General features: G+C 39.3%; 1 protein-coding gene across 2 annotated transcripts in view; it reads left to right on the top strand.

Moving 5' to 3' along the window:
- CPNE4 (copine 4) overlaps window positions 1-21,813 on the top strand; it is a 598,316-nt gene that overhangs the window by 337,605 nt on the left and 238,898 nt on the right. The gene's annotated exons all lie outside the window — the stretch shown is intronic.

Here is a 21,813-nt window from a genome sequence, read left to right on the forward strand (position 1 = left end):
TATCCTTTTACTCTTCAAGATACATGGGATGGAGGAAGAGTTTTAGTTTGTGATCTTCCAGAAGACTTCTCTTTCCTTTTTAATTATAGTTTTTCCTACTAGATCTGGCCTATATTGATATTATATTTCTGTTATATGCCCAAATGGCTTTTTCTACATGGTAATGGTGGTCTTTTTCTTTTATTTTAAACATCATGTTGAGGTAAAGCATGAAGATTTCATCTAATTTCCTCCCTCAGTCTTGTTCTCATGGTCACACGTATCATGAGGCAGTGAAGTATTACTGGAAACAGCATGTATCTTTTGGAACCAGATATATGCCTGGGTCTGAATCCTGGTTTCACCACTTAATTGACTTGGAGCAAGTCACATCAGGACTGAACCTCAACTCCTTCATTGGTAAAATGGGGATGATTTTATCTACCACATGGATTTAATTAAGTTTAAAACAAACAGCACTGTACTCCTCAAACTTTAACGTGCAAGATAGAGATCTTGTTAAAGTGCAGGTTCTGATTCAGCAGATTAGGCAGCATTTCTAACAAGCTCCCAGCTGATGCAGATGCTGCTGGTCCATGGGTCTCACTTCAGCGGTAGGAACTTAGATAATGCTGTATACATAATATGAGGTCCATGCATTTGTAGCTATTAGTATGAACCCTTCATTAGTTATCCTATGCTTTTTGGACAGAAGAGCACAAAATTCATACCTATTAGCCAGATGGAGAAACTGAGCCATGGGCAAGCAGATCGTGCAGTATCAGCTAGGTGACCACTGGGTGTCTCCACTGCTTATTGTTGTCTTACACCTGCGAAGCTTCTATTTTTCCCTTATGGGAACTTTGCAACTAGTACTACTAATGGGAGTTACCCAAGCATGTGTTGACACAAGAACATAAATCCTGTGGCATTTTTATGTATTCAACTAATAAAGCAATTCTGTGTTTTACTGAAAAGAAACCAATTTTTTGACACTGACAGTAAGGCATTGAGGAATTGACTCCTTTTGATGGACTCCTCAGACGACTACGTTTTTAAATTGTATTTGGGATGTTCATTTGAAAATGGAGTTGTGGCTCAAAAGCTTAAGGGATCTAAATGGCTGAAATTGTGCAAAACAACACGGTGCCTTTTGAGATTAGAATGCAGCCCCTTGTTGAAAAGATCCTGGGATTCTTACAAAACAGGAGTTGGCAACCTTTCAGATGTGGGTAGGCGGTGTTTCTTTTATTTATACTCTTCATTTAGGGGAGGTGGTAAAATGTTTCTTCTTTGAGAAGGTTGGGAAGGGATTTTTCTGCATTCCTTTATCAGTGGATCAAGGAAGTACTCTCTTTAACTTCTGTCATGAGCATCAGCAACACAATCTCGTGTCTGCTGGACCTCCTTCGCTTCTTCCCTGGAACTTCTGTGTTCTTCCAGCCTGCCCTCTTGGATCATTCATCCCTTCAGCAAGCCTTTGCTGCTCCATATTTTTGGATCTTGGACCACAACTAATACATTACCTGTCACTTTTTCCTTGGCTAATGAGCTTGCTGGCCCCAGGTTCTCGTTCCAAGCCCCCTTATGACATGGTAGAATAACAATAGTCAAAGTCCTCCAGTGGCTATGTAGGTTGATTTCTCCAAAACCTCTCTGACTTCCTGTCCTAGTATTTACCTCTCATTTATCACACATTTATCACACATTGGTCTTCTTGGTGCTCCTTGAATATACCAGGTATATTCCTGCATTAGGACCTGTGCTATGGCTGTCACTCTTTGCCTGGAACTCTTTGCCTCCTTAGAGCATCCTGGCTAACTTCCTTCCCTCCTTCAAGTTGTACCTTCTCAAAGGAGGCTTGCCTGACTACTCCTTTAATGTTGCAAACCCTAAATCATGGCTACTCCCACTCCCACTCTTGACTCCTCCTCCAACTTTACTTTTTCTTCTTTCCAATGGGCTAATAACCTTCTGTTCCTATACAGTGAACTAAAGTGCCAGTTGAAATCACTCCTTACCTCTTTGTTCCCTCTCGACATTACTGATTTGGGCTGAAATCCCTTTCTTCCACACTAGGCAAATCTAAGTCTTCAGAAACAGTAGAAATAGTTTTTTTCCTAAAGAAAAGTTGAGGTTGTCATGTATCCTAATTTTGCTGCTGGCTACACAGGTGTGCACACTTGTCAAAACTCACCAAACGGTATACTTTAAATGGGTACAATTTACGATAAATAGATTATACCTCAGTAAAGTTGATTTTTAAAAAGAGGATATAAGTGTCCACCTTGGGACATGGGGTGGGTAAGGGGTAGGCTGATATTACAGGGTAAGGGTAGTAATTGGCATTTAGGAAGGTAAATTTCTTCCTTAGAAATAGTGTGGATGAGTAATCAGTACAAATTGATACCATCCAAATCATTCCTGGCTTTGAATGACTGGAGCATATCCTCGGTGTTAACACATCTGCATTGTCCTTGCTGTTTCTTCTCTTATTTGCAGAGTTACTCTTAGAAATCCAAAGATTAGAAATTTTCAGGTCAATTTAGTTTTGTTTTATTCTGAAGTGAGCTGATCCCTGTTTCACTCATATAAAGAGATAAGGATTAGAATCCCTTAACTCTGAAAACATGCAGTTTTCATCTGGAAAACAAATACAGAAACAAACAAATAACCCCCCTCATCCTATCTGTCTGAAAACAAACTAGGAAAAAGTAAATGATTGAACACTTCTCATATTAATACCAGAAATGACAAGTAAGAAGCCAGCTTAGAAACTCCTCAGATATACTCAGGTATCTGAAGGTGTCCACTTCCATCTCCCCCAATTTCACATTTAAGTTTTCAAATAAGTGGGGTCAATCTCTGATGTGAGGATGCAAAGAAGTAAAGGGAAGACATAAATCTAAATTTTGCCACCTCTGAAACACCCACTGTGACAGCATGGAAGGTTTTTGAGAAGACCTATTAATACCTCAGTATCAGTGTTAGTCATGGACATATTAAAACCTATGGTTCTAGACTTGGAAAATATTAAAATATTTATAGAAGTACCTTAAGTAACTGTATTTTAGTGGATATTAGGAATTCTCCCCAAACATAATCCAAGTATTATTTATAGTCGATTCTGGAGTGTTCCCATACCGGAATAGAGGGAGGGCTTGTTGTGAAGTATTCCGTGGTTTAGTTGAACTTCACTTCTCAGAAGTGTTATCAGGAGGATGTATCTGCTTCTATCCTGTTCCCTCAAGTTGCAACCTGGCGAGCAGTCATAAATCTCTAGCGTGAATACGGGGCATCCGGTTTGCCCCACGTGCTTTTCATCTCTATCCCTGGACATCTCCATTTCTCATCCAGTCTTTATCCATTGGATTTTCTTTCTCCTATCTCCTCAGATAGAAAGTATTCCGTAATGCCTCTGTCTCTTTCACTTTATACTGTTAGCAGTTTGTCCAAGTTTGTGATACCAGAGTCCATTTCCGCATATTTATCTCTACCGTATCTTGTGATACTTTCTGGTTTTCATGCTAAATAAGTCTCCCTTCTGAATCCTTTACATTTTATGAATATTTTTAGATTGCTGCCATGTCCACCTCTACCACCCACTGTTGCTCCCTACTGGGTCTGCTCAGCCAAACTATACATATTGAATTCTCCTAATCTTCCTTTATCCACCAGACTCACCAGTCTCTTAAAATTGTGTTGCTCTTCTTTAGACCTCCTCCTGATTGTTGGTGCCCTGTGATCCTGCAGACTATCTCTCTGAGATGGTGTTTGAGGGCTGCTAGCATCACATCTCAGTGTCTCATGCGTCTGTTAAAAATAAACAATGCAGAAAGAAGGATTCTTGCAGTTGTCTGGTGATGTCTGTCAAACGTCTCTAGTTCTCTGCCTTCTGAACACACAGTAGGATTGCACTTCCTGGGCTCTTATCATTGGGAGAGAACTGTGACTAATTCTGGCAAGTGACGGACGTGTGATTGAGTCACTTCTAGACCAGTGAAAGACCTTCCGGAGTGCTGTTTTCTCTCTTGAACAGTGACTGCCAGTGTATAAAAACAGTGTACAAAATATTGGCTGCTCTGTTAGGCTGATTCCTTGAGTTACTACAAGGAACTGAAACCCCTCCACCAAGCTATTATGTCCATGTAAAAATAACAGAGACTGTACCGTTGTTATTTTAAGCCTCTGAGAATAGAGAGCTATTTGTTACCGTGGAATAATCTAGCCTGTCCTGACTGATACAACTCTAACAGATACGCTTCAGTGCTCCCATGTATGTAGGTGTCTATGTTACAGCCAGCAGCCTGTTTTAGTGGTTTTGAGTATGTGAACACAGCAAACCTCTGTTGGATACAATACCACATCAGTGATGCCTACATCCAGACCCTTGTCATTTATCAGTCAGACAGAAATCAGGCCCAGAAGAGATGACATGATTGGAACCTCTTGCCAAAGACCCAAGATACAGAAAAATCAAGTATCCCCCACACCTTCAAAGCTGTGTCAGATGTAATTAAACACATCATATCTTGGATTCGGGTACTGTGACAGTGACAGGAACAAATATGTGTTCTGTGAGTTTTCCTCCTAGATCCCCTCCCTCCCCACCCCCCCATCTCTGTTTCATAGCATGCAAATCACTCCCTCTTCAGTTGGTTGCTCTTTGAGATTTCTATTTAAGAATGAAATCAGTGAAGCTTTTTCCCCTTGACAAATAGGCTAACTTGTTTCTTTTTTTTTTTAATTTTTTTAACGTTTATTTATTTTTGAGACAGAGAGAGACAGAGCATGAACAGGGGAGGGGCAGAGAGAGAGGGAGACATAGAATCGGAAGCAGGCTCCAGGCGCTGAGCCATCAGCCCAGAGCCCGACACGGGGCTTGAACTCACGGACCGCGAGATCGTGACCTGAGCTGAAGTCGGACGCTTAACCGACTGAGCTGCCCAGGAGGCTCTAGGCTAACTTGTTTCTTTCACACTTAGATAAAATGGAATATTTTGGATAATCTACTAAACTGTTTTTACAAGATTCTGATTAGTTCGGTATCACCTTGGTTGGCCACACTTTAAATTTAGATATACACGTGAGTATGTATACATACATACATTATATGCACACATATTAAAACAATATGAATGGGTTTTTAATATTCCCGTCGCTTCTGCTATTCTGTTAGAACAACTACTTTCATTTCTCTGCTTTCTTTTTAATCTTTGTCAGTATGGAAACCTATTTCACAGGCGTGAACTTGTATTACACTTGGAGTTTTTGTTCTTTGTATTTCAGCTGCCATTATTTCATGAATTCTTTTTTCTATTTCTACATAGTCTTCACAGATTTTCTCCCATTTTCATTGGAACAACTTACATTAGATCGAAATTCCACTGGGTTAAAGGATGTGAAACTGCCATATATAGCAAAATATTTTTTTTGCACAACAAACATTTTTACCTATTCTTCAGTGGTTGAACATGCTGATTGTTAACAGGTTTGAACCTCAAAATAAACCCACTTTACATGTCTTTATGCATTTATGTAGAAACCTGTTTTCTTAGCGCATATTCCCAGCTGTGAGATTATGACTAAAATGTTTATTCTTCCCTTTATTTCTATCTGGTGAACTTCTGTCTATACTCTGAGAGCCAACTGAAATGGTCATCTGTTTGGGAAAACATCCAGTATGCCCCAGGCTCCCTCTGCAACACTGCATATTTTGAAGCACTGAATTTTCTATACCTCTTGAAATTTTTAGCCTACCAGTCTGCTTTCAGACTGGCCTCTGAGCTGCTGTAGGGAAGGCGCTGTATCTTATTCTCCTCTCCATCACCAGTATTGTCAACAGCGCTTGGGACACAATAAGTGCTCAATATGTGTTTGTGTAATGAGATGAATAAAAAGTTGGGAATACTCTCAGGCACACAACATTAACATGTGTTTGACATTTATTGCCAGGGCTGTTGGTCACAAGACAAGGCTCAGAGAAGTTCAGATTCTTTTGTTTTTGTTCGAATCAGTGGGAATTGTGCTTTGGGCTAATTGACAGAACAGCAGGCTTCAGTATCTTTGTTTTGATCCCTGAGCCTGGTTGCTACCTTGACTGGACCTTCACCTTGCTCTGCATCATACTGTGCTAAATATTTGTCTTTGCCTTTTCCCCTTCCTGGGCATTCCTTTCACACCTTCCCTCCCCTCACCAAGCTAAGTCTCTTTGTTTTAGTTTCACCTTAATGTCTCTAGCTTTATTGATTCTTTGAATAAAATTGTGCTTTCCAGACTTTGTGGGGCTTTTTTCTCCCAAAATTGGCCAGCTTAATTTCCCCTTTCTTTATTTCCTCTTGGGTAACCACAAACACTAGATCTGACTTATAGTCCTGGATGAGTTAGACCATCAGCTAGGAGATAGGAATAAAATCACCTGACATGTTTTTCATAGACCCAAAGATCCAGGCACAGAGCCTGGAAATGCTAGCAAGGATTGCTGACTTCTGAGCCCTCCCTCACCAACCCCTGATTTTCCCATATCTGAATACCAAGCAGTACCCTTCAGCACCATCTTTCTGAAAAGCCACATTCCTAATTTTGCTGATTGTTAGCTGTATGACTGTGAGCAACATATTTTACCACTTTGAGACTTAGTTTCCTGATAAGGATAATTACAGCTACCACATAAAGATGAGGGGGTTAAATGAGATGATGCATTTAATATTTAAACCCCTTCACATCGTGCCTGACATGACATCAGTTCTTTATAAGTATTGATTTCCCCTTTATTTTGGATTGAGCTCATCTTGGTTCACTATACTGATTATTAACTTGAGAAGATCTACGTAATGCCCTCCCTCTGAGACATTCAGCAGACTAAGAATTTTATATAAGGGCTCATTTGAATAACATTCTCAGAGAAAGAATTAGAGGCAAGGTTAAGACAGAAGGAAAACATGGAAGGGTGGACTCTCATGAAAGGTAGCTTTGAACACACAGTAGAAACTTCAGTTTGTACCAGATGACTGTGTTGTTGGCTGTGAAGCCATTCGCTGACTTGTCTTTCTCTCATTTCTCTATCCATGTCTTGGTGTTCCAATTCAGCATATTTAGGTTATTTCTAGGTATTAACATCTTTATATATCAATGTCTTTTATACCTCCTCCTTTTCTTCATCCTCCTCCTCTTCCTCTTCTTTCTATCTCTTTCTTCTTCCCCTGTCCTCCTTTTCTTCTCCTCCCTCTCCTTCTCCTTTCCCTTCCACTCTCCCTCCTCCTCATTTGACTTTTTAAAATTTTTCTTTCTTGTATGTCTCACAAGATTTTTGGCCAATTCAGGGATGTAACCTATTATCCTGATTACTTAGACTAACCTAAAATAATTGTTTTTAATCCTTAAACACCGTCTGCCTTTTTATAGTCAACTTGCAGTTATTTATTCCCTTTGGTGTTAAATTTGCAAATTTCTACAATAATCTATAAGACAATTGTGACCTGTTCACGCTCTTATAAGTGAACATTGTAGCTTCTGATCTGTTTGTCTATGTTATATTTCCTGTTTAGCACATGTTCCGTTGATTTCTCATTAACCCTGGTGTATTTTATTGTCAGTTTTGTCTGATTTTTATTACCACGCAGTTTGGGTTGACCCATCACACTCTGTTTTCTCACTCTCTCCTTGGTATCCATTGAAGCTCTGTGGATGAAGGGAGAGTGCATATCCATTTTCCATTGCTTTTGTAACAAATTACCACAGACGTAATGGCTTGAAACAACACATTTATTATCTTACATCTGTATAAGTCCAACATGAGTCTCAGTAACTAAAATCAAGATGTTGGCAGAGCTGGAAGCTTTAAAAGAGAATCCACTTCTTTTCTTTTTTAGGTTCTAGAGGCCACCTACATTCGTGGCTTATGGCCCCCTTCCTCCATCTTCAAACCAATAATGACAGGTTGAATCCTTCTCATATCACATCATTCTGACCTACCTTTTGGCCTCCCACTTCTACTTGTAAGGAATTTCATGATGACATTGGGCCCACCAGAAAAAATGTAGGATAATGTGCTTATTTTAAGGTCAGCTGGTTAACAACCTAAATTCCATCTGCAACCTGAATTCCCTTTATTGTGTTACCTAACATAGTCACATGTTCACACACACACACACAAAATGAATGCACATACACGTGTGTGTATGCTCCCTATATCAAAGATTATCAAAGATATAAGTTTGGTTCATTCAGAAGCTACAGAAATCTATACTTTGGGGGGAAGTCTACCTTCTAGAAAAAATGACTTTCATTACAGTGCTTAGTTCCTCTTTTACAAAATCCTTTACAACAAATTCTTCTGAAAATCCTGGGAAAAGAAGAAATTTAGTCTCTTCAATATCAGAATAGAAACTGACAAGTTGTCACATTTCCTTCTTACTCTCTCAATACTAAATTTATGAAATAGGTTTTCTCACAGAAGTTATCTTTACTATTTTAATTTTTCTAATTTCACAAATAATATATGGAGTAACTGTTTAAAATATTTTAAGGATTATATGGGTTTATTTTTTTAAAAATTCACATTATTTATAGTAAATTAAGTTTATTCCCATATTTTACTGGTCATTCTTCAATTAAGATTTTTCTTTGTCTTTGTGTTTCAGTTTCAGTAGTTTATGTTGACCTGTCTGTCTGTCTTCAAGTTAACTGTGGCAAGTCTACTGATGACCTAAGCAAAGTCATCTCTCATCTCTGTGACTGTGGTTTTTATTTATAACATTCCATTTGACTCCTTCTTATAGTCTCCATCTCTCTACTGAAATTCCCCACCTTAACATGCATATTGTCCACCTTTTCCCCTTTAGCCTTTATATATCATTTAATCCTTGTTATCTTAGATCTTCTGTCTGATACCTCTAACACTGGGTCATTTCTCAGTCTGGTTCTGTTGATGCATTTATCTCTTGATAGTAGATTATTTTTCTTTTTCTTTCTTCTGTCTTTTTTTTCTTTTTGTGTGTTTCATAATTTCTGATTGAATGACAGATATCATGTATAGGGCAATAAACTTTGAGGTAAAGAGTATTTATGCCTGAAAATCTATCTCCTTATATATTGCTTTGCTATTGGTATGGAGAGTTGAGTCAAATTAGCCAAAAGCTGAGCTCATTTTGAGTGTTGATATTGCTATGGTTACTCTCAGTTCACCACTGAATTAAAATTCCTCTAGCATTACCTCATACTTAGTTTAGGGGCTGTTTTTCCAGAGGGTTTTCTCAGTGTCTGTTTCACTCCCACCTTTAGGCTTTCCCTTTCTGTCTGTACCTCTTAGAAGGTCTCTTCATGCTCTTGCCTCTCCCTAATGGAAGATTGCTTTTGCATATTACTCAATGCTTGTTAGTTTGTGGGAGAGGGTGTTCTCAGTTGTCCTGGTCCAATATCCATCTTAGGCATACCCTAAACTCCTGATTCTTAGGTTTGGGGCTTTCTCAGTGATCGTATCTCTTCCTCAGTGCTAAGAGATTGCCAATGGTCCCATCCCAGAATACTTTCCAGTTGCTTTTCCAAAGACAGAGTATTTTTTTTTCCTTTTTCCTTCTTCTAATTTCAATGGGTTTTTACCTGTGCCCTGGAGTTGACAAGGTTTGCCACCCTTCCCCTAGCATTTAACACTTTAATTCCTTAAGGTGTGAAGTGTCTGATGGGCACCCTTGCTTTTCTCACAGTGGTGAGTCTTTCCCTGTGGGCTTGTACCACTGAAGGAAGCTTCCTCCAATATCCTGCCTGCCTCTGATTGTTCTCTTGAGCAACAGGTGAGATCATGGAGAAAAACCTGTAAATGGACTCTCGTTCTGTGTGTGGCTTGTAGGGTTCTGTATACTTATTTTATTTACTTTTTAAAAAATCTTTATTTATTTATTTTGAGAGAGATAGAAAGAGTGCAAATAGGGGAGGGGCAGAGAGAGGGGGAGAGAATCCCAAGCAGACTCCACACTCAGCACAGAGCCCAACATGGGACTTGATCCCACGACTGCAAGATCATGACCTGAGCCAAAATCAAAAGTCAGATGTTCAACCAACTGAGCCACGCAGGCACCCCTGTATACTCACTTTAGACCAAGTCCACACTTAGCTTTAGCAATTCATTAAAAATTGTAGCTAAATTCTTTTTTTTTTATTGAGGTATAGTTGATGTATAGCATTATATTAGTTTCAGGTGTGCAACAATGATTCGATGTCGTACGTACATTGCAAAATAATCACCACAATAAGTTTAGTTAACGTTTGTCCCCATGCATAGTTACAAATTTTTTTCCTTGTGATGAGGACTTTTAAGATTTACTTTCTTGGCAACTTTCAAAATGTAATACAGTATTATTATAGTCAATAATATGCCAAGACTATAGTCACCATGCTGTACATTACATTATTTATTTATTTTATAACTGCAAGTTTCCATCTTTTGACCCCATTCACCCATTTTGCCCACATCCTACCCCCCCACCTCTGGCAACCACCTGTCTGTTTTCTGTATCTTAAAACTTGAGTTGTTTTTTGAATCTGTTTCTTTCTGTTTTGTTTTTAGATTCCACATATAGGTGAGATTCACACAGTATTTGTCTTTCTCTGTGTGACTCATATCACATAGTGTAATGCCTTCAAGATCTATTCATGTAGTCACACATGGTAAGATTTCATTCTTTTTATGGCTGAGTAGTATTCTATCATATATATATATATATATATATATATATATATATATATATATATATATATATATATATATATACTTTTTATAATAGCCATTCTAAGAGGTGTGAGGTGAGATCTCATGGTGGTTTTGAATTGCATTTTCCTGATGATTAGTGATGTTGAACACCTTTTCATGTACCCGTTGGCCATCTGTATGTCTTCTTTGGAAAAATGTCTGTTCAGAACCTCTGAGCATTTTTTAAAATCAGGTTCTTTGTTTTGTTTTGTTTTTTGCTACAGAAATGTATGAGTTCTTTATATATTTTGGATATTAACCTTTTGTCAGATATATGATTCGCAAATATATTCTGCTATTCGGTAGGTTACCTTTTCATTTTGTTGATGATTTCCTTTACTGTTCAGAAGCCTTTTAGTTTGATGTAGCCTCTCTTATTTATTTTTGCTCTTGTTGCCTTTGCTTTTAGAATCAGATCCAAAAAATCATTGCCAAGACCAGTGTCAAGCAGCTTACTGCCTGTTTTTTTTCCAGGACTTTTATGGTTTCAGGCCTCACATTTAAGTCTTTAATTCATTTTGAGTTAATTTTTGTGTATAGTGTAAGATAATAGACTAATTTTCACCTTTTGCTTGTGGCTGCCCAGTTTTCCCAGCACCGTTTATCAAGGAGACCATCCTTTCCCCATTGTATATTCTTGGCTCCTTTGTTATACATTAATTGGATATATATGTGCAGATGTATTTCTGGGATCTTGATTCTGTTCCATAGAGCTGTGTGTCTGTTTTTACACCAAGACCATACTAGCTGAAACCTCCTTACCTGACACCAGAAACAAACAGGTATGTCCAGGTTTATTTCTGGGAGCTCGATTCTGTTCCATTGACCTAGCACCGTTGTGGTGTTGTCTTCCTCTCATGCTCTGCCACAGGCGTGTGCTAATGTCAGCACCTCACCTCTCCTCACAGGCACTTGTCTGTCCTTAGCTCTGCAGCTGGTTTGTTCCCCCATGACCTCGGTTCTCTGTTGGGCTTAAGAAAAGTTATGAACGTTTAGATCATCTGGCTTTTTCTGATCATTATAGTAGAAGTAATGTTCTTTTCGGCTTTCAACATCCTAGACAGAAATCTTATTTCAAGTAGATTTAAGAAAGGTACATTTCTCCTTCCACTCTCCTCTGTGTTTCAAACATTCATTCAATTAATACTGATTAAATGTCTTCTATCATGGACAAGGGACTGTTTTAATTTCCACATGTGTAAAAATAAAGAAGACAGGCGGTGTTTTCTACTCATTCTTTTGCTGCTAAAATGTATCGTAAATTTTAAGAAATATTTTAAAAATAATATGTAATGAGAATGGGGAACCAAGTTATTTCATATTTTGCAGATTAGGATATTAACTACCATTTAGAAGATAACTAGGCAAGACTGAAAATATGTATTTTTAAAAATGTATCTTCTTTTGGGGCACCTGGGTGGCTCTGTCAGTTAAGCCTCTGACTCTTGACTTCAGCACAGGTCATGATCTCGCAGTTTGTGAGTTTGAGCTCTATATTGGGCTCTACGCTGACAGTAGGAGCTTGCTTGGGATTCTCCCTCTCTCTCTGCCCTTCCCTGCTCACCTGGATGCTCTCTCTCTCTCTCTTTCTCTCTTCCTCTGTCTCTCTCTCAAAATAAACTTTTAAAAAACGCATCCTCTGTGACCCAGGGATTTCTCTTTATTTACCCTGGAGAGATACATGAAAATGTTCACAGGGAGGCTGTCACAAGGTCATTCACTGCTATGTTGTTTCAGAAAAAAAAACTGGAAGAAAATAAGTATCTATAAGTGGGAAAATATATTCTACTTTGTATCTATATTGTGAAATATGCAACAGATATAATAGGGTAGATCTATATGTGGTGACCTGAGCATAAGACAAAATTGTTTTTTTTTAACGTGTGAAATAGTATGTGTCATCTGATACCTTTTAAGAAATAACTTGTAAAAAACCCCACACAGTAATTTTTATTTCCATAGGTACATATGTGTGTATTTCTATTCATAGAAAAAGGTCTGGAAAGGATACAAAGTGGTGAAATGTGATTACCTCTGGGAGAGAACTGGCATTGGGTGGTAGTCAAGAGATTTTCACTTTGTATGTGATATTCCCTAGACCTATCCATCTATTTAAAAACTGAAAATGTAGGGGCACCTGGCTGGCTCAGTTGGTAGAGCATGCGACTCTTGATCTCAGGGTTGTGGGTTTGAGTCCCAAGTTGGGTGTAGAGATTACTTAAAAATAAAAAAAAAATCTCTAAAAAATATAAAAAATAAATAAAAACTGAAAATGTAGATGGAGTGAAGTAGATCAAAGAGTGGAAACTTTCAGTTATAAGAAGAATAGGTTCTAAGGCTCTAATGTACGACATGGTGACTAGAGTTAATAGAGCATTGTCACCACACACACAAAAAGGAGTTAACTATGTAAGGTGATGGATGTATTAATTATCTTGATCTTGGTAATTATTTCACAATATATATCTATATCAACTCATCATATTGTACACTTTAAGTATATTCAATTATCTTTGTCAATTATTCCTCAACAAAATCTAAAAAATGAAAACCTCTTACTATATTTCTTTCGGAGTAGAAAAAATAAATATAATGTTTAATGGAATGCTAAATTGGTTCAACCACTGATGCCATCCTGGAGAAAACTTGTAGGAACCTGTCTGTATTTGGCCCTAATATATATTTTCCATATCTATATATACTTTTTATGCAATTGATTTAATAATAATATTAAAGACAGTTTCATTGGAATTTCAAAAGATCTAAGGATTTGAGGAATGGTAGGGATTACTAATATAATCCAAAATCAGAATGGTCACTTCAGATCACAACAGTGAGATGGAATCAATAAGATGAGTTTGATTAGCAGAAGATGAAGGTTTGCCCTTATGTTCTAGAAGTCAAATATGCAAGGAAATAGGAATTTGGAGACCTGACTCAACTGAAATTTTACCTAGGGTCTTGTCAGCTGTGAGGTCAGCAAAATCCATATATATCTCTATATCTCTATCTCTATCTCTATCTCTATCTCTATCTCTATCCATATCTATATATCTACATATATCTATATCTATCTATGTAGATATATAGATATACATCTACCTATCTATCTATATACATCTATCTATGTAGATATATAGAGATACATCTATACATATAGATATACATATAGATATGTATATATAGATATGGATTCTATATAGATATCATTATATATATAGATAGCGAGAGAGAGAGAGAGAATGTGTTCTGTCTTAATCACCTGATATCAAATGTCCACAAAATTTTGTTAGCAGGATAGACATCAAAAAATAAGTTGATATACAGAAAAAATACTAATGAGATAAATCTGGATGGTTTGTGATCTGAAAACAGTGTTCAGTGATGAATAGCTGAAATTACTTCTTAGAGACATGACAGATAAATTTAAATAATGCTAGCGGAGAACTATTTATTCATAAACCTACTGTTCAGATATTCACTAAGAAGCTGGATATCCACACGAGTTCCTGAATTGAGCAGATAGATAATTACACCAGCTAACTTGAAGGTCTCTTGCAACTCTGAAGTTATATGAGACTGTTAAAAGTCAAGGGCAAAAGCAAATTTGAACTTATGTTTCTAATCTTAACGTTCAACTAAGCAAATGTGCTACTTAGCCCCAGTGCGTGAGGACAACTTAAGTTCCAGCAGGAAATATTATAGCTAAAGGGAATGGACTGATTGAGAAATATGTAAGATGGGCTCTCTGAGGTGGTCACATGGTTTCATGGAGCTCTATATTAATTATCTATTACAGTGTAACTCCTGACCCTGAACCTTAGTGGCATAAAACAATAAATGTTTTTTGTTTCAAGCTCTTTTGGGAATCTGAGAGAGATGCTGCTGGGTGGTTCTGGCTCAAAGTCTCCCACGAGATTACGGTCAAGATATTGGCCAGGGTTGCGGTCATCTGAAAGCTTGACTGAAGTTGGAGGATTTGCTTCTAAGGTGGCCCATTTATGTGGAGAGTGAGTTGGTGTGGGTGGTTGGCAGGAGGCCTTAGTTCCTCACCATGTGGACCTTCCCATAGGAATATGTGAGTGCCTTCATTATGTGGCAGCTTCCTCTAGAGCAAGCGATCCAAGAGAGAGCAGGTGGAATCTGCAATATCCTATATGACCTAGCCTCTGATGGCACACCTCATCATTTCCACAGTACTCTGCCCATTGCCAGGTTGGCCCTATTCAGGGTGGGAGGGAACTACACAGGGAAGTGGCTACCAGGGACTGGGAATCATTGGAAACTATTTTGGAGACTAACCATCACAGAGTAATTTTCCAATCCATTGTTTTTAGCCACATCACTAAACAAAAGATGGCCAGACTAGATTAGATGATAAGAATGATTACTATCACTATTTATAATATGTTCATTAAATTAAGAATTAGGTTTTTCCATTGTTTTCCTTTCAAATTAATTGTATTTAAACTATTGCATGATTGGGGCGCCTAGGTGGCTTGGTCGGTTAAGCGTCTGACTTCAGCTCAGGTCATGATCTCACAGTCCGTGAGTTCGAGCCCTGCGTCGGGCTCTGTGCTGACAGCTCAGAGCCTGGAGCCTGTTTCCGATTCTGTGTCTCCCTCTCTCTCTGCCCCTCCCCTGTTCATGCTCTGTCTCTCTCTGTCTCAAAAATAAATAAACATTAAAAAAAATTTTTAAAAATAAACATTTGCATGATTGCCTACAATATGCAAAGAAAATAGGAGATGAAGACTCACATATCTGGCATTATAAGGCTGCTCTTTTACAGCAGGCTTTAAGCATTTTGTCATATTTAAGCTGTTCAAGAGTTCTGTACATCGTATAATTTGTTTCATATCACAGATGACAACACTGAGAACAAATGAAATGTTTATAATTTTGCACCCAGTCCGTGGTGTTATCAGGATTTGAACCCAGACTGTCTTGATATGTTCTTTGCACTAAACTGGGATGAAAAGCATTTCCTCCTTATGTCCTTAATTTTCTGTCCATTAATATGAAATTAATTTTATTAAACTTAGGACAGTAGGGACTACCAAAATATTATTTGTCTGAAAGTAATGCAATGGTGATGAATCTCCGTCCACACACTCACGAATAAGAAATGTAACTTACTCTATTTTCTTTAATACAATTTAATATTAACTACCTTTAACATCTGTCTTTTTTGTCTCTCCCCAAACCCTCCTCATTTCCTATCTGGTTGGTACCAGAGTAAGGCAAGGACCACAGAGGTGGTCGCTGAGACATCCTTTGTCTCATGACCTTGAGGGCTTGTGACTTCATTAGGATTCAGTGTCTGGTTTGGGGCAAGAGTGCTTCTGTTCAAGGTGTTATCTGCCCCCTGCCTGTGCCCACCATGGGCATGTCTCCTCTACAGATTTGCTGTGCACCCTTCTCTCCAGTGCCCAAACATACTGGCTGCTCAGAGTTTTGGCTGTAGGTCTCTAAACTCCCCCACACTTAATCTGTTGGCCATCGTGGCCTGTCCAGGAGGGCTTCCCCTTGCTCCGGTGTTATATGTGCCTTTCTTTCTCTTCTCTCTTCCTCCTAACCCGGGGAAGCTCTAGTTGTGAATAAGGAGAACCCCTTTACCTCCTGCTTCAGTTTAGGAATTTTTGTGAAAGCTTCAAACTTCTTCCCTCCCTATCCATGTCCCTGAATGGATGTTAGGTTTTCGGAAACAAACCTTGTTTCTTGCAAGGCATTCACTCTCCCTTCTCCTTACTACATCCTTCTTTGGAGGCAAGGACACAGAGTAGACCAGCGATATGAAACCAGGGCAGGAACATGAATGCATAGCTTTGTTATAGTTTGTGGCTTCTAAAAGTGTCTAAGAGATGGTTTTGAATTTTTACCTTTTTCCTGCACCTGGTGCTTAACATCCATCCGCTGACCAGGTTGGCTGTGGGGTTTTTGTTCAAGGCAGAGGCTGACAACTGCAGAATTACTAGGTACTGATTAATATTTTAAGGTGAAGTTTATATTTTAAATTGAATATCATTTAGTTGAATGTGGAAGGATGGCATCCAGCCAACAGAAATGTTCTCATTAACTTCCAAGATGCTTTTTAGGAAGACTCAGGGAAAATTTCAAGTTCTAATTATAACCAAGACCTGGCTGAATATGGCCACACAGTATTTAATGTCTTAGCGTGACTGTAGCTGCATGTTACTGCAAGTAAAGTGACTTTGGAATTTCCTCATTTCCCACTTTTTATACACACACATTTGGGAAGTTTTATTTTCCGATGTAGGCTATACTAGTATCTTCCACCCTACATATTCTTCTTTAAATGTGACCTTTCCACACCCATAGGTATGAGAGGTAGAATCCGTGTCCTCTCTTCCTATACCCAGGCACGCTTTTGACTGAAGAGAGTGGAAGAGACAGTAGAATCTGTTTTACAATGGAAGTGACACTATGTGACCCCCGAGGCATTAAAAGAGGTACAACTTCTGCCTAGCTCTTTCTTGGACCATTTGATCTTGGTGCCTACTCATCACGCTTTGAAGAGTTCCAGGCCATGTGAATAGCCCAGTTGTAGGTGAATGGCAGCATCAACCCCAGACATGTGAGTAAGGAGGGGCTTCGAGGAGGCTCCAGCTGCACCTACAGTCTGGCTGCAACTTTGTGTGAGATCTGGAGTGAGAATCATGTAGTCGAGCCTACTCCATGCCCACAACTGTGAAGGTTGGGGTGTTTTTTATACATTTAAATTTAGGGTGTTTTTTTTAAAGACAGACAGAAAACTGGAACAGAGCAGGGACAAAAACAGCCCTGAACTGGAGGTGTCAAAGTTGTTGGAATCACCTGCTTGTGGTTTCACTGTAGCTCCAGATGCTAATTTTTTTTCCATCCACCTCTTTATCTTGCCATAAATACTTGGAAAGCATGAGAGCTTCCTGTCACATACAGCTCTGCAAAATTATTCTTCAGACTAGCTAGCCAGAATAATGTATCTCCCCGGGGCACCAAGGAAAGTAAGAGATGTCCTTCCCAGGGGATTGTGCATCTCTCCGTTTTGCAGGTATTGTTTGATTCAGTCATGGGCTGTTTAGATGGTAATGAGGATAGAAAACTCGCATAATGGGCAACTAGAATTTTTCTGACCAAACCCAAGGCAAATGAATCTGAGAAGTGCTCAGATTTCTGTTCACTTTAGCATCTAGTCTGTTTCTATTTCCCTCCAATTATAAACCATCCAAATTATAGTGGCTTAAAAAACAACCAGGTATTTAACTCCCTATTATGTGGATAGCAATTTATATGTGCTTAGTTGAGCAGTTCTTCTGGTCTCAGATGGACTTCCTCATGTGTCTGTGCTCAACTGCCCTTAGGCCTGGCTAATGACAAGGGCAATGGGGATCACCTGGCAGCATGTCCCTTGTTCTTCAGCAGGTTAGCCTGTGATTAGTCACACAGCAGTGGCCTAGTTCCAAGAGAAAGAGCAGGAACATGCAAACATGCGATAGCCTTGGCGGAGAACTGGCACACTGCCACTTACACCACGTTTCATTGACTAAAGCAGGGCCCGCCCAGATGTAAGGAATGGGGAAATATACTATACCTTGTGACAAGATGAGTTGAAAAGTCACATTATAAAAGATGTTGGCACAGGGAAAAGTAAAAACAAACAGCAAACAAACAAACACACAACACACACACACACACACACATACACAGTTTAACAATCACTTAATCCTGGTCTTGGTTGACCAGCAGTACAAATGTTCGTGCTAATTCAGTGTATCAGGCTCTGGAGGGCAGTCTAGCTGGCTGCAGGCATTTATTCACAAGGCCAAAGTCATACTTGGAACATATACCTCCATTTGTAAGCACATAATCTATAGATATTTACAGTTTGTATTTCTGTAGTGCTTGCCCATTCCCTGATATTAACGTTTCCTCTCCAGTACCCTGATCTCATTTGGCTAAATCACGTCATGTGGATTCTTTTTAAGACAGACAACTGAGTTCCACAGAGATATAAATGCTGGTGATAATAAAACCCAATGTGAATGGACAGGAAAGGCAGAAGTGATAGCAACTCAGAATTTCTACCTGATGGTGGAATCAAAGAATCTCAGATGTTCAGTGCTAGAGGGGAATCTCAACCAACCACTTCAACTCTGATAGGATAGATTAATTAATAATGGTGTGTCTGTGAGAGACAGAGACATTTACTTCTGGATACTGTGAGACATAAGAGATAAAACAAAGTGATAAAAAAGAACTAATATTCGTTGTGCCAGGAACTGTATCTTACAAACTCAGATGTTCAGAGATGCAGTCAACCTTATTAAAGACTATTTTTTTTGTTTGGTAAGAGGCTAGTTTTTATTTATGGTTGTCCGTTCTTTTTAGAACTATCATTTTGACTATTGCACGATGTGCCAGCAATTAGAAGCACATAATTTATTTAACTGTTTCCCTTTTGTTAAATATTTATATTGTGTCTTGTTCCTCATTGTTACAAATAATGCTGCAGTAAACATTTGAGCCCAGTATGTTTTCTCCGCCTTGTGAATAAGCTTCAGGAGGGCAGAAGTTGTCCATCTAATGTGCCTCTGGTGCCTAGAACAGCGCCTGGCATGGAGCAGGTGGCTAACAGTGTTTTTCAGTATCTTCCCTCACATTTTAAAGTCTTTGCTCAGGAGAGATTCCCAGATGTCTATGCCGCACAAGTGTTCTTATCCAAATATTTCCTTTAAGGAGAAGAACAAGTCACATAGACGCAGTTTTCTTCCTTGTGAAAAACTTGATAGAAGCAATTCTCAGCCAAACTTTTACTTTTGTTCTCTGGCAAGAAATAAGGAACTGAACTGGAATGAGACTGACTGGACAGAGAAGGGGACGAGAGTTGACTCTTCTTACCACCTACTGAGTGCCAGACGCTGTGCCAGGCATGATGTTCGCACCATCTTATGTCACCTTCACAACACCCAAGATGCGGGTGAAATCATGGCCATATCCAGGCCTCTGGGAGATTATGCAACTTGCCTGGTCTCAAGGGCACTGGCTGGCTAATGGTAGAGCTAGGATTTGAATTCAGATTTGTCTAATTTAAAAGCACTTTTTTTTTTTAACTTCTCACTGCCTCCCTGGAAACCAAATTGGACATATAACTTAGAAGATACCCCAGGGTGCCTGGGCGGCTCGCTCAGTTAAGCGTCCGACTCTTGGTTTTGGCCCAGATCAAGATCTCACCGTTTGTGGGTTTGAGCCTGGCATTGGGCTCTGCACTGACAGTGAGGAGCCTGCATGGGATTTTCTCTCTCCCCTCCCTTTCTGCCTCTACCCAACTCATGTTCTCACTCTCTCAAAATAAATAAACTTAAAAAAAATACTCCAATAAACCAACCTCAAAACTTCTAATTCCAGTCCTGTGTTCATCACAGTTTTCAGTCTGAGGCGAGGATGTTGAAACCCCAGGCTCTAAGTACTGATTTAGGGATAATTATCTCTGCGTTGCTGTTCTTTATGATGTGTGCTCTGTGTTGTCTTAACCTGGTCCCTCTTTGCAGACAGGGGAAAGCAACATCTTTTTCTGTGTTTATAAAGCTGAGTATTCTGTCTTCACTGTTGGATTCGATTCTGAGCTTCCAGATACATTAATGATTTGGGGGAGATTCCAGTGTTCCCCTCTGTGAACACTTTGTGGTTTGGGGATGCTGTTAAGGGGCTCTGTTTAAACATCTGTTCTTTGACATCATTCACAGCCTTGCTGTGAGATCAGCGCAGTGTGACTCAGGTCTTTCCATTTAATAGTGCCTGTCAGCACTGTCCTGGCCCCATCCCACCTACATTCAAGGCATAGCAGCATCTGCTGACTTCCTCACTCCACCTGGACTTTCTCACTCTTCCTGGGTTTTGGAACCCAGAGGGAGCAGCTGGGCAATTTGTCAACATTTTTTGCTGTGCAAACCAGAAGAGTTTGTAATAGTCTACTGTTCTGCACCTGAGACCAGAAGTCTGAGGCATGTGAATGATATTCCTTAATATTCTTCTTGTCTTCCGCTTTGGGGACATGGTGTTTCTATGGCCCTGAGTCTCTGTTACCCATTGCACTCTACTTTGACCAGGTGGGTGGGTCCTGATTCTTCCCAAAGTCCTTCTGGGACATTTTCTATATTATTCTTTTCTTCTCTCACTTTGTATGAATAGCCTGATTTGGCATGAAAATGATCTCCTTTAAAAAAAAAAAAGAAAAAAGAAAATGATCTCCTTTTATCTTTTCCCAACTTCCCCCACCCTATTTCCTTGGCCTGGAGGATTGGCTCCTCTGATTATTGCCCTCTCATCTGAGGATCCTAACAATGCTGTGTGCTCTCTCTCTCTGTCTCCCTCCCCGCCCCCCTCTTTGTCTCCATTTCTCTTGGATTCTGGCTTAATTTCTTTTGAATCCTAGCATGGCTTAGACTTAGGCTTAAGCCACTAGTCAATGTATCCAGACTAAGTCCTGACACTGAGCATTTACTAAATAACTATCAACACTCACAAGCCCGAGAAGATAGTAATAAAGTATACTGCATTCTATATCCCAGAATTTTTTGCACTGTGATGCCGTTTTTGGGTTGAGTCCTGTTTTTGAAAAGAAGTAATGGCCCATAGCTCTTAAGACTCCCCAGTTTCTCTTCTGCTGGCATACAACTTTGGCTGAGACCTGACCAGATGGAATATCTGGGTTTAATTTCACTTCTTGTTCTGTTTAGGGTCACAAGGCACCTTTTTGCTTTCATCCGATAGAATCAACTCTTCTGCAATGGTATACATGGTCTGGAGTGATTAGACAGGACGTTCTTGTGAAATGCAGTCAAGTGCAAAAATAAACCTGACCCCATTTCAATCATGAAAGCCGCATGAGCTTTTTACAAAATTTCAGGCACTGCCTGAATAGTGACTGATTGGCCTGCTATGGACATTGCTAATAGAAGCAGGTCATTTCTCCCAGGCCCCTTGAATAAATGATGGAGGCTGCCTGCAAGTGCCAACTGAGGAAATTTATGTTCATGTACCACGTTACAGGGTTCTGGATACTTACTGTACTTGATGTAACCCCC

Source organism: Acinonyx jubatus, chromosome C2, assembly GCF_027475565.1.
Source record: "Acinonyx jubatus isolate Ajub_Pintada_27869175 chromosome C2, VMU_Ajub_asm_v1.0, whole genome shotgun sequence".
In the NCBI taxonomy this organism is placed as follows: Eukaryota; Metazoa; Chordata; class Mammalia; order Carnivora; family Felidae; genus Acinonyx; species Acinonyx jubatus.